We start from the raw sequence: 13,593 nt of genomic DNA, 5'->3' as shown, positions 1-13,593 counted from the left end.
AAAAAAAAAAAAAAAAAAAGAAGGCAGAGGCTTAACCCACTGAGCCACCGAGGCGCCCCTCCTTTTTAATTTCTTAATTGTTGCAATAAATTTCACTGTTTCCTTATCTAGTTCGCCTGTGAAGGCCACAGTCAAGTATAGTTTACGAAGCAGTAAAGCATCCCATGATGAACGCTGCTGGCTAAATGCTTCAGTTTTGTTCCTAGAGGGTTAGCTCCAAAGTCAAAGATCCCGGGTTCTAGGGGCGGCTTCTCTGAGTCTCTGGAAGAGGCACCAGACCCGCCGGTCTGGAGCTATCGCGCCGGGTGCCGTTTCGGACGTTCTCTCAGCCTCCTCTCTGCCGCACATCGGGTCGCTGGAGCAAAACGAAAGCAAGCTGCTGCCACGGGTGTCACAACCCGATCGCGCGTAGCTCCCGAGTCCGGGAGCCGAGGCCAGGTGGGCTCTCCCCTCCCGGGTACCCGGGAGCCCGGGAAGGGGCGGGGCGGCCGTGGGCGGTGGGCGGAGCCTGGCGGCGACCTGGGCCGCCAATAAAATCGCGAGCCGGAGCGGGCCGTGCGCTTGACGCTGCGTAGCGGGTTGCGGACTTGCGGGCGGAGGGGCCGGGGAGCGGGTGAGTTCCCGTCAGGGCATCTTTCTGCCGGCCGCGCGGTGCCGGCTTCCCTGCTTTGCGGTTCCCGACGAGGTCTCCGCTGTCGGGCTCCGGCCCCAGGTAATGCTCTTGAGGATCCGCGCCTCACTTCCCGCCCGGGTCCCCCCCGCCTCAGCCGCAGAGGAAGGGGGAAGAAGTGGCGGCTTGCACCTCCGGCCCGGCGGGCCTGGCCTCGCTCTGGGCCAAAGGGTGGGGGAGGCGGCCCGGAGCCGCGGGCAGGGGAGGCTCCGTGAGTCCTGGGGAGCTTGGGGGCTGGGGTGGGCGGGAAAGTTACGGTGGGGGCGCCCTTTAAATCTTGGAGGTTTGTTACGTGCCCCCCAGATCCCGTGGCATCTGTCAAGCTGGGAGTAAAGTTACGAATTAGAAGACATTCTGTTGAAAAAGCGAAACCAAAAATGTGCCCAGGAAGCCTAGAATTGATTTGGAGGAAAAGTGTGTCAGGGGGCAGGTGGCGCCTCAAGACCTTGAAGGCTGGCTGGGCACCAAAGTAACCATGCTCATATTTTTAAATATTAAAGTGCAATTTTCTGTCACTGTTAAATGTTAATAGCCATTTAGTTTCTCTGATAGGTATATTTAGAAGTTATTTGTAACCGAGAAACAACTGTAAACGCTGTTTTTCTTATTTATATGTAGATAAAGTTCACTGGTCACTTTCTAAGTCGTAGTTGAAACTACTTTTTTCAGAGTACCTTCCTTTGGCACAGAATTCATCTTGAAGCGGTCCCCTCCCCCCCCTTGATGTGGGTAGTATCAATGAATGACTTGTTGGGGACGTTTGTGTGCTCTCTAGGCAGGAGAATGGCTTTTGGAAGGAGCTCTGGTATATTCAAGACTAATTACTTAAAAACGCATGTGTATCTATGTCTCACATGCTTAGAACTCTTTATTTATTTATTAAATATTTTATTTATTTATTTGACAGAGATCACAAGTAGGCAGAGAGGCAGGCAGAGAGGAAGGGAAGCAGGCTCCCTGCTGAGCAGAGAGCCCAATGTGGGACTCGATCGCAGGACCCTGAGATCATGACCTGAGCGGAAGGCAGCGGCTTAACCCACTGAGCCACCCAGGGGCCCCTGCTTAGAACTCTTAAAACACTTGACGTTCTCCTAGAATAAAGACCAAAATACTGCTGCCACTCTTCTCCATTTTATTTTGGGCCACTTTCCTTCTGGTTCTCTAGACTCAAGCCACATTGGTTTTATTTTTGTTCTAAGAAGTCCTCTAAACCATCTCCTGGTCTTTTGGGGTCTCCTCCACCTCTGATGTGCCATTCTTTTTTTTTTTTTTTTTTTTTTAAGATTTTATTTATTTATTTGTCAGAGAGCGAGTGAGCGAGAGAGGGAGAGCACAAGCAGGCAGAGCGGCAGGCAGAGGCCCAGAGAGAAGCAGGTTCCCCACTGAGCAAGGAGCCGGATGTGGGACTTGATCTGATGACCCTGGGATCTTGACCTGACCCGAAGGCAGCAGCTTAACCAACTGAGCCACCCTGGCGGCCCTGCCATTCTCTTTTTCACTCAAATCCAACCCATTCCTCAAGTTATCACTTGGGGAAACCCAGCCTTCTCTCTTTTAAGCCCACCTTAATCTGTTTTCTTTAGCAGCTGGTAATCATCAGTTGTAATGCTTGTTCTCTTTGTTTAGCATGTACCTTTCAGGAAGGCTGGGCTAGTGCATCTATTTGTGTCTTAATTACCAGAGTCTGGTCAAGCACCTGACACAAGGAAAGAATGAATGAGTTGGAGAACAGAGGAAAGAACTTGTTTGAATGGAAAATGTTAATAAGGGAGTTAACAAGGAAGGAGTGCCCCTTCCTTTGGGGAAGGAAATGAAAAAAGTTTTTAACAAAAGGCAGTTAATGACTTTTTTTTTTTAAATTTGTCACTTAGAGTAAATAATTATATTGCCCATACAGATGTGAATGAGATCTTGGGTTCTTTAGCTAAGTGACTTAATCATTTAGAGATGTTTAAGTGTTATAGGGTTGTACTTGGGTTAAGTCTTTGTTGGGAAGGGAAGGAGGAAACTTTATTTTTGGAATTGTAAATATATCTGCAATTGTTCTCTTTTCCTTCACTGACGGTGGAAGTGACACAGTGAAGTTGGTCCCTGAGAGTTGGTTACTCTTTGTTTTATATAGGTTCTTTTGAAAGTTTTTTTTTTTTTTTTAAGGCTTTTAAAAATTTATTTGACAGAGAGGGCACGTGCACAAAGCAGTGGGGTGGGGAACGGCAGGCAGAGGGAGCAGCAGGCTCCCTGCTGGGAGCTCCCTCTTGGGACTGGATCCCCAACATTCTGGGATCATGACCTGAGATGAAGGCAGATGTTTATGGACTGAGCCACCCAGGCATCCCTGAAACCTTTCTTGCTTGCTTATTTATCTATTTTTATTTGGGACAGAGAATGAGAGAGAGAGCACAAAAGTAGGGGAGGTCAGAAAGAGAGGCAGACTCCCTGCTGAGCAACTTCCTTCAACTCAAGCATTGTGACCTGAAGGCAGTTTAACCAGCCGAGCCACCCAGGCACCCCTGAAAGCTTTTTTAACAGGTACACTGCATGCAGGCCAAAGTTGACATTCAGTTGACAAATCAGTTTTGTGTTGCTTCTTCTTTTTTTTTAAAGGATTTTATTTATTGGGGCGCCTGTGTGGCTCAGGGATTTAAGTCTCTGCCTTGGCTCAGGTCATGATCTCAGGGTCCCACATTGGGTGCTCTGCCTAGTGGGGAGCCTGCTTCCTCCTCCCTCTCTCTTGCCTGCCTTTCTTCCTATTTGTGGTCTCTCTTTGTCAAATAAATAGATAATCTTTAAAAAAATCTATGCAAAAGAAAATGATTCTATTTATTAGAGGGAGAGAGGCTTGCAAAAGCAGGGGGAGGGGCAGAGAGGGAGAAGCAGGCTCCCCCATGAGCAGGGAGCCTGATTCCAATGCTGGCATGATCCCCGTCGCCGGAGGCAGACACTTGACGAATGGACTGAGCCACCCGGGTGCCCCCTATGTTGGCTTCTTAATGTCACACTGAACATGACAGAACCAGTGCATAGATTGGAATCTTTGTTTGTTGTATTTTAAAATAGCTCTCTGATCAGATTTATGTCCCCTTGAGTGAAAATGTTTCCATTGCCACTTACTGGCTGTGTGACTTTGGACAGGCTTTATAGTGTTTCTGAATCTTTAGTGTCTTTTAAAATGCAAATGTTAAATGTGATCCGTTGTGCACCTGCCCTTTTCCCCAGTACTGTAAATGTTACTGGATTAGTAAACATGAGTTCCTGCTTCCTTTATTGCTAGACCTTCTGAGAGACTGGTCTTATGATCACTGTTTCTACTTCCTCAACTCATTTTGCAACCCAGTCCAATATATTTCTTTGTCCTTCTTCCTGAAACAGATTGTACAAGTAAAGTAAATTGTAGCTATTAATGTCCCCAAATTGTGAAATATTTTAGGTCCCACCTCCTGTTTTAGTTCCCTCCTTCCTTTTTATTATTATTTTTTTTTGGTCTAACTTGAATTTTCCATGATACTGATCAGATTAGTTCTTGAATCTTTTAACTGGATTTATGACATTGCTTGCTCATAGTTTTACTCTAATCTCTCCTAGGCTTTGGGTTTTCACCGTTGTTTAAGTGCCTTGTAATAATGGGAAAATTACTTAACCTCTAGTATGGGAAGATAGTATCTACTGCATAGGTTGTTGTGAGAATTGAATGAGCCATAGTATTTACTAGGGAAATGTTAGCTTTATTATTTCCTAGATATTTCTTGATTTATGGTCTCCCCCTAGGAGATTTCCTTCCTGTGCCTTGGCCTTAACTGACACTTATGAGTCCAAATCTTTGTCTTTAGTCCAGACTTGTACATTCACCTGTCTGCTTTTTCATCATCACTTGGCTGACCCACAGACAATCAGACTGAACTTAACTACTCCCTTTTCCATCTGTAGTTACTTAGCTTGATGGCACACCCATAACCTTTGTAAGCTAAGGTTTCTAACAAATGCCTTTGGATATAGCCACCTGGATATCCTAGACACCAGCCTAATGCTTGTAAATTTATCTCCTTTATCTCTAATTTGTTCGTGAAGTCATTTGTTCATTTAATAATCACATGCCATTTGAGCCCTATTTCAGGTCCTTTTGTGTGTGTGTGCTAATTGTTCTTGCCATTCTCTCATTCTTCACATTCTTGCCTCAATTATCTTACTGAAAGATAAATATCAAGTCACCCTCTTATTTATTTTTTCTATATTTTATAAAAGTTTTTTTTAAGGGGGCGCCTGGGTGGCTCAGTGGGTTAAGCGTCTGCGTTCAGCTCAGATCGTGATCTTGGGGTCCTGGGATCTAGTCCCGCATGGAGCCCTCTGCTCAGCAGGGAGCCTGTTTCCTCCTTTCTCTCTCTCTGCCTTGCCTCTTTGCCTACTTGGGATCTCTCTGTCTGTCAAATAAATAAATAAATTCTTAAAAAAAAAAATTTTTTTTTTTTACGTAATCTCAGCACCCAACATGGAGCTCGAGCTCACAACCCCAAGATGAAGAGTATGATCAAGATCAAGGACTGAAAAAAAAAAAATCAAGGACTGAACCTGCTAGGTTCCCCTGTCCTTTTGTTTTTTAAACTCTGCAGCTCTCTGTTTGTGTGAAGTTGCAAATGTCTTCTAATCAGTTCTGAGCGTCCTTGATCTTTTGTCATGCCCTTCCGTGTATCCTGTGGAATACCGTATTCCTTCTCTTCCATTAAGATTTAACCTAGATTTTACTTTATTTAGGAGACTTTTCTAGGCACCAGTCTTGTAATTCCTTAATACCCTGTACATCTCAGGTATAGCTCTGTAATACCACTAGGTATTATAATTATGTTTTTGTCTTTTACCCACTAGAATTTCACTCTTTGAGGGCAAAGGCTGTTATATAGTCATTTTTGTATCCCAGGGCTTGTTACTGTAGTAGCCCTCCATAAAATATTTAAAATAGTGAATCCGTCACCAAGGTCTGTACTTAGGTTTTTCATAAAGTGCTCTCTCCATCCCATCCTGATTTGATACCTAGAAACTTCATTTCTTCTTTGAACTCTGGCTAGAATATCACCTCTTCAATGAGGACTTGTTGGAATTCCCTAAATGGTTTGTTATACTGTATGTGTGTGAGTGTGCGTGCGCACCTGCGCAACCAGTGTGATGGGGGTACACCTCTCTGTTACACAACACATTTATCTGATGTCATTGTAGAAGGAGGTGCTTAATCTACATGAATTTTCACATACTTGACATGTGCCTTTGAAGTGTCAGAACTTAAAAGAAATTTTTTCAGTTCAAATTACAAAGTTTTTTTCCTGCCTTCTAAGTTCATTTTATTCATTTTAAAGAGTTTATTTATTTGGCAGAAGAGAAACACAGTGAGAGAGGGAACACAAGCAGGGAGAGAGGGAGAGGGAGAAGCAGGCTTCCTGCTGAGCAGGGAGCTGGATGCCGGGCTGATTGGGATCATGACCTGAGCTGAAGGCAGACCCTTAACCCACTGAGCCACCCAGGCACCCCCCCTGCCTTCAAAGTTTAAACCAGCATAGACTTTTTAAGGTGCCAGGGTCATTTTTGAGCATGAACTTTCAAGGTCTAATTTGATACGCTGATGTTTTTTGGGCCTTATAAGAAACATAACCCTTCTGGTCCTTCATTGAAAGACTTACTCTTGCTCTCTCTCTTCAATGTTTATTTCTCCTTTTAAAGTTTATTGTTTTCCTTGGATGCCTGCGTGGTTCTGGTTAAGCGGCCACCTTCTGCTTAGGTCTTCATCCCTGGGGTCCTGGGATAGAGTTCCACATTGGGCTCCCTGCCCAGCTGGGTGCCTGCTTCTCCTTCTGCCTGCCGCTTCCCCTGCTTGTGTGCTCCCTCTGTCTTTCTCTCTCTGACAAATAAATAAATAAAAACTTTTTTTTTTTTTAAGATTTTTATTTATTTATTTGACAGAGATCACAAGTAGGCAGAGAGGCAGGCAGAGAGAGAGGAGGAAGCAGGCTCCCTGCTTGAGCAGAGAGCCCGATGTAGGGCTCGATCCCAGGACTCTGAGATCATGACCTGAGCTGAAGGCAGAGGCTTTAACCCACTGAGCCACCCAGGTGCCCCTACATAAAGGTCTTAATGAGAGAGTAGAGCAAATAGTTAAGTACTCACTTAAGGGAACTCACTAACAATTCTTAATGTTTTTTTAATTATTTGAATCATTTCAGGAGAACAGTCTCTCAAGTTTGAGAGAATTTTCCAATGGAGTAAAGGGCATAGCATTTGTCAGCAAATTGTTGTTCAGAGTCTCTTAGGCAATCTAAGTTTAGAGTTGGGTCCTGAATAGAAGATGTCGATGAGAAGTCTGAAACTCTATAGAGCAGAGCACCTGTGTGTGTATGTATAAAAAAATGGAAATCGGGGCGCCTGGGTGGCTCAGTGGGTTAAATCCTCTGCCTTCAGCTCAGGTCATGATCCCAGGGTCCTGGGATCTAGCCCCGCATCGGGCTCTCTGCTCAGCAGGGAGCTTGCTTCCTTCTCTCTCTCTGTCTGCCTCTCTGACTACTTGTGATCTCTCTGTCAAATAAATAAAATTAAAAAAAAAGAAAGGAAATCCCAGGCTAGGCAAATGTCCTCATAAACTGTTTTATATTTATCTTTTAGCCTTAATAGGTAAAGTTAGGAATAAAAGTGAGTATCATTTCAACTCTCATGTCCTTCATGGACATGTGAAGGACCTTTGTTTCATTCCTTTAACATTCGTGAAAATGCTTGGTAACACTTTATCCACTTAATAAAGGTGTATTAAGTACAGAGTGTTCGGGCATGGTTCTAGATACTTGGAGAAAATAATGAACAAGACAGAATTGTACTTTTCATGGGGATTCTAGTCTGTAGGGTTGGTAGATAATAAAGGTGATAATGTGCTGGCAGTAAGGGTTCTGAAGAAAAATAAAGTAAGGGATAAGAGAGTAAGAAGGTGCAAGAGTGTTTAGTCAGGGTAGAGAGGGGAGTCCCTGAGGAGGGGGTGTTAGAACAGAGAACTTGGATGAGGTGAAGTTCGAGAAAGGCTTGAGAGTATCTGGGGGACATATTCCAGACAGAGGAAATAGCAAAGACCTGTGAGTAGGAATGAGTTGGCTTGTCCAAAACACAGCAGAAGGCCAAAGTAATTAAAGCAGAACAAGTGAGAATAGTTGTGGGAAGTGGTGGTGTGGGGGAGGGCCTGGGAGGTGAGTGGCAGATGATGGAAGAGTTACTAGACCGTGGTGAGCACTTAGAACAAAATCTACTCTTTGGGGCGCCTGGGTGGCTCAGTGGGCTAAGCCTCTGCTTTTGGCTCAGGTCATGATCCCAGGGCCCTGGGATGGAGGTCTGCGGCCTGCATTGGGCTCTCTGCTCAGAAGTGAGCCTGCTTCCCCCTCTCTCTGCCTGCCTCTCTGCCTCCTTGTGATCTCTTTCTCTGTGAAATGAATAAATAAAATCTTAAAAAAAAAAAATCCACCCTTTGGAGGTTTTTTTTTTTTTTTTAAAGATTTTATTTATTAATTTGACAGAGAGAAATCACAAGTAGACGGAGAGGCAGCCAGAGAGAGAGAGAGAGAGGGAAGCAGGCTCTCTGCTGAGCAGAGAGCCCGATGAGGGACTCGATCCCAGGACTCTGAGATCATGACCTGAGCCGAAGGCAGCGGCTTAACCCACTGAGCCACCCAGGTGCCCCCCTTTGGAGGGTTTTGATCGGGGGGGTAACTTGCTCTAACTTACCTTAGAAGGATTAGTCTGGGTGCTGTGTTAAAAGTAGAGCAGAAGGGAGAAAATGAAGACAGACCAGTTAGGAGGCTACTACTATGAGACGGGACCACACTTAGACTCAGGAAAAGTGGTGGATGTAGTGAGAAGGCGTCACAATTGGGGATTTATTTTGAAGGTAGAGTAAAATGGACTTGCTTTTGGATTGGATAAGGGAAGTAAAGAATTAAGGATGACTCCTGGGTTTTTAAAAAGTCTGGGCAGAATTGACTGCTCGTCCCATTAACTGAGATGGAGAAGACTGCGAGAATGGACTTGGAGGGAACAACAGTGGTTCAGTTGCTGGGAATCAGAATTATGGTCATGGTAAATTGTTGGTTAACAGTAAGTTCTAGGGGAAGGTATAATTGGGACATAAGAAGAGTATGTTGGGGACAGAAGTCAAGGAGCTGGGAGGCCAGGGTATTGGATGGATCTTTGTACGTGGGTGTTGAAGTTAAAGAAGTGTAGAGAAATTAGTGGTAGGGAGAGAGACGGGGACTGAGTGAGGTTCAGAGATGTATCCTCATAATCTTATGAGTCACATGATCTGATGATCTGAGGACTTGCTCAAAATTGAGGTGAGTTTTTTTTTTTTTTTTTAAAGATTTATTTCTTTACTAGAGAGAGAGAGAGAGCGCGTGCGCAAGCACAAGAGAGAGCGCAAGCATGAGAGCCTGGGCTGGAGGGGCAGAGAGAAGGAGAGAGAACCCCAAGTAGATTTTGCTTTGAGCAGAGAGCCTGATGCAGGGCTCGATTTCACAAGCCTGAGATCATGACTTAAGCTTAAACCGAGAGTCAGACGCCTAACCAACTATGCCACTCAGGTGCCCCAAGGTGAACCATTTTAAGTAATTTGTCCTTCCTAACATCTGTATGTATGACAATAATAAAATTTAGTATTTTCTTGGAAGCCACATGGTGTTTGAGCTGCATTTGAGAAGGTGTATAAATATGGCCCTTTATTTACCCTCATCTAGTACATCATAAAAGCAAACTGTAGAATTTGACAGATGGTATGGTTTAATGTTTGACCACCACTTAGCATACAGGAGGTAGATACGTAGGTATCAGATTACTTGGTTAGTTTTGCAAACTTGGTTGTTAGTAATGATGACACTTCAGGGTATATTGTCTCTTTTGTTATAGCTTCCTGCAGTAGTATTTATCTTCATGTTTTAGATGAGGAAACAGACTCACGAGAGGCTGGCAGATTTACCAAGGACACTGTGGTATGACAGAGCAGGGGTGTAAACTACCTTCTAGTGTTTGGATACCAAATCCGGTGCCTTTGGAATTCTCACTTCCTTCAAAGTAGAGGATATTGAAGCTATAGAAGTTAGTATTGACTTAAAAATAACTAGATTTAAACTCTGGTGGTGTAATTGTACAGACTCAGTACCTCAATAATAGCTTTTGAAAGAAGGCTTCGTTCTCTAGACTGTTTGCTCCTCTCATCACCAAGAATTTGATTCATTATTCCATAGGATACCCAGGCTTAAATTTTGGGGGGAGGCTGTTAAATACCATTTAGTTGTCAAACTTGTTTCATTCAGTGTTTTTTTTTTGTTTGTTTGTTTGTTTGTTTTTTTTTTTTTTTTAAAGATTTTATTTATTTACTTGAGAGAGAGACAGTGAGAGAGAGCATTAACGAGGAGAAGGTCAGAGAGAGAAGCAGACTCCCCATGGAGCTGGGAGCCCGATGTGGGACTCGATCCCGGGACTCCAGGATCATGACCTGAGCCGAAGGCAGTCGTCCAACCAACTGAGCCACCCAGGCGTCCCTGTTTGTTTTTGTTTTTAATACTTACTTTAGGTAGAAGGAGAGGCAGACTCCCTGCTGAACAGGGTAGGGGGGCTATTAAACACCATTTAGTTGTCAAACTTGTTTCATTAAGTTTTTGTGGGTTTTTTTTTTTTAAAGATTATTTTATTTTATTTTATTTGACAGATGGAGATCACAAGTAGGCAGAAAGGCAGGCAGAGAGAGAGGAAGGGAAGCAGGCTCCCTACAGAGCAGAGAGCCCGATGGGCTCTATCCCGGGACCCTAGGATAGCGACCTGAGCCGAAGGCAGAGGCTTTAACCCCCTGCGCCCCCCGGGTCCCCCCCCCCCCCCTTTTTAAAATACTTAATTTATTTGAGGGAAAGGAAGAGCAGACTCCCTGCTGAACAGGGAGTCCTGATAGGGGACTCGATCCCAGAACCTGGGATCATGACCTGAACCAAAGGCAGACACTCCATGGACTGAGCAACCCAGGTGCCCCTTTCTTAAGTATTTTTTTTCACCTTTTTTTAAAGATTGTATTTATTTATTTATTTGACAGACAGAGATCACAGGTAGGCAGAGAGGCAGGCAGAGAGAGAGGGGAGGAAGCAGGCTCCCTGCAGAGGAGAGAGCCTGACGTAGGGCTCGATCCCAGGACCCCGGGATCATGACCTGAGCCGAAGGCAGAGGCTTTAACCCACTGAGCCACCCAGGCGCCCCTTTTCACCTTTTTTTAAAGTAGGCTCCACAACTTGAATGAAACCTGAGGCAGGGCCTGAATTCACAACCCTGAGATTAAGACCTGAGCTGAGACCAAGAGCTGGATGCTCAACTGACAGAGCCACCCAGGTGCCCCGTTTATTTTTTTATTTTTTTATTTTTATTTTTTTTAAAGATTTTATTTATTTATTTGACAGAGAGAAATCACAAGTAGACGGAGAGGCAGGCAGAGAGAGAGAGAGAGGGAAGCAGGCTCCCCGCTGAGCAGAGAGCCCGATGCGGGACTCGATCCCAGGACCCTGAGATGATGACCTGAGCCGAAGGCAGCGGCTTAACCCACTGAGCCACCCAGGCGCCCAGGTGCCCCGTTTATTAATGCTTTTAATCAACAAGGGATAATCAACATGATATAGTATCAGCCAAAAGCAAAGTAACATTGTTTTAGTCACCTGGTAGAACTTAACTTCATGTGATAAAAAGTGTAATTATCTCAGTTGCTAAAATATTTTAAGTTTTTGCATAGCCTTAAAAGTCTAGGGACCTCTTCTCACCCCCGATTAAGAACAATTCTCTTAGGTCTTGATGAGTAGGATGCAGGGAGCTCTTCATAGTAAAGATGATGCTCGTTGTCATCCTCCCAGCATCCGTTTTCCTCCTGATCCTCTGTGAGGAGCACGGTATCCTGTTGGAATAACTAGTCACTCTGTACTCCTGCATGCCTGTCACGCTCCAGGTGCTCCCTTTCTATTTGAGGGTTAGGGTTAGGTTATTGTCCCTGTCTTGGAGAAGCTGATGCTTAGTGTAAGAGGCAGATGGTGTCGCTGAGTGTCGTGGTGTGATAGGATACAGAGTGCAGTGGGACCGCAGAGGAGGGGGTGATGTGAGAGATGGTGCTCAAAGAAACCTTAGCACAGGAGGTCATGCAAGGTCATCTGGTCATCACAGGCCAGGCTCTGGAATTCCTGGGGTCTGGTTTTGGATCTCAGTTCTGCCTTTGGAGAATTAGATGATTTGGGCAAGTTAAGTTCCTCTAAACCGCATTAGCCTCCTGTAAAATGAGGCTAGTACCTGCCTTTTAAGGTTGGAAAAATAAAGGACTTGGCAGTACAGCATCTGGTAGGTACATAATAGCTGCTCATAAAATCGAAACTCTGTTGTTACTGTGTTCCTGTTGCTGCTGCTGTGACCCTCACTTTGATGGGTGGGTAGGGCTCATTAAATCAAAGCTCTGTTGTTACTATTGCTGCTGCTGTGACCCTCACTTTGATGGGTGGGTAGGGTTAGAGGAATAAAGAGCAGAGGACAAACAGCTTTCTAGAGATAGGAAAGAGTATATGGAAAGACATGATGACCAAAGATAGTATTTGGGGAATAAAATAACAAACATATCTGCCTTACAGATTATGTTAAGAATAAAGTACATGTAAAACACATAAACATGGAAAAGTATAGTACCTTTCCTAGATGCCAGGAAAAAAAAAAAGTACAGCCCTTATTTTTAAATTCCACATTACCCCTGTATAATTCCTTCATTTTTAAAACATCTTGGTTCTTTTATTGCATCTTTATATCTCTGTTATTTCTTCCCTGATTTTCTTCTCTACTTCTTGATGTCTGTCTTTGAGGCATCCCCCAGAGTTTAGTTGTCTGTTGTCACTTCTCTTTTCTGTTGGAGAGGTTAGATGCTCTTCGGGCTTCCTCTGTCACTGTTACACAAAGCACTTTTAACTTCATCAGTGGCCCTGACTTCTTTCCTAGGTTCCTTTAAATTGGCTTCTACTGGTCTCCCTAAAATTTCGACCTGATCCATAATTCTGTTTCATTTGTTTGATTTCTGAAAAAACCAGAAGGGAAATGATCTAGATTAGTCAGATGTTTACATTGCTAAGGAATGATGCTTAAGAAAACAATCAGACTCCCCATGTACTACATTTCATACTGGAAAGGATTTTTTTTTTTAAGATTTTATTTATTTATTTGACAGAGATCACAAGTAGGCAGAGAGACAGGCAGAGGGAAGGAACGGAAGCAGGCTCCCCACCTAGCAGAGAGCCCAAAGCGGGGTTTGATCTTAGGACCCCTAGGAGCTAAAGGCAGAGGCCTCAACCCACTGAGCCACTCAGGTGCCCCTGGAAAAGACATTTTAAAAGTTTAGAAAGGCCATTAATACTAGATTTTAAAGTACGGAGCTTTAAAAATAATGTAGCGAGGACTTCATTATATTTCTTTTTGCCTGAGACTAATGAATATCTAGTAAAATACTGCTTTGGAGTCAGCCTTGTACTGTGTTGATATCAATCTGCCTAAAGTTGGACTGTGGACGTATTTTTCAGTGCTTAGAATGGCTTGCTGTTGCCTAACTAAAAAAACCAAAAACCAAAAAAACCCCTCCTTTGGGGCGCCTGGGTGGCTCAGTGGGTTTAAAGCCTCTGCCTTCGGCTCAGGTCATGGTCCCGGGGTCCTGGGATCTAGCCTCGCATCTAGCCTCGCATTGGGCTCTCTGCTCCGTGGGGAGCCTGCTTTCTCCTCTCTCTCTCTGCCTGACTCTCTGCCTACTTGTGATCTCTGCCTATCAAATAAACAAATAAAATCTTTAAACAAAAAACAAAACAAAACCCTCCTTTCTTAGGGCTTTAGAGTTTAACTCTGGCTCTCCTTTCTAGTTTTTCCCT

At 44.3% G+C, this 13,593-nt stretch overlaps 1 protein-coding gene across 2 annotated transcripts in view; it reads left to right on the top strand.

Annotated features, from left to right (window-relative positions):
• Positions 1-551: 551 nt before the first annotated feature.
• Positions 552-13,593, top strand: part of SOAT1 (sterol O-acyltransferase 1) — a 76,252-nt gene continuing 63,210 nt past the window's right edge. For both annotated transcript variants that reach the window (XM_059412810.1, XM_059412809.1), the window contains exon 1: positions 552-712. The gene's annotated coding sequence lies outside the window, so the exon portion shown is untranslated. The remainder of the gene's footprint in view (positions 713-13,593) is intronic.

This window comes from Mustela nigripes, chromosome 10 (genome assembly GCF_022355385.1).
Source record: "Mustela nigripes isolate SB6536 chromosome 10, MUSNIG.SB6536, whole genome shotgun sequence".
Classification (NCBI taxonomy): Eukaryota; Metazoa; Chordata; class Mammalia; order Carnivora; family Mustelidae; genus Mustela; species Mustela nigripes.
The sequence above is the reverse complement of the archived record's forward strand: the minus strand, read 5'-3'. Positions and strand labels throughout refer to the sequence as shown.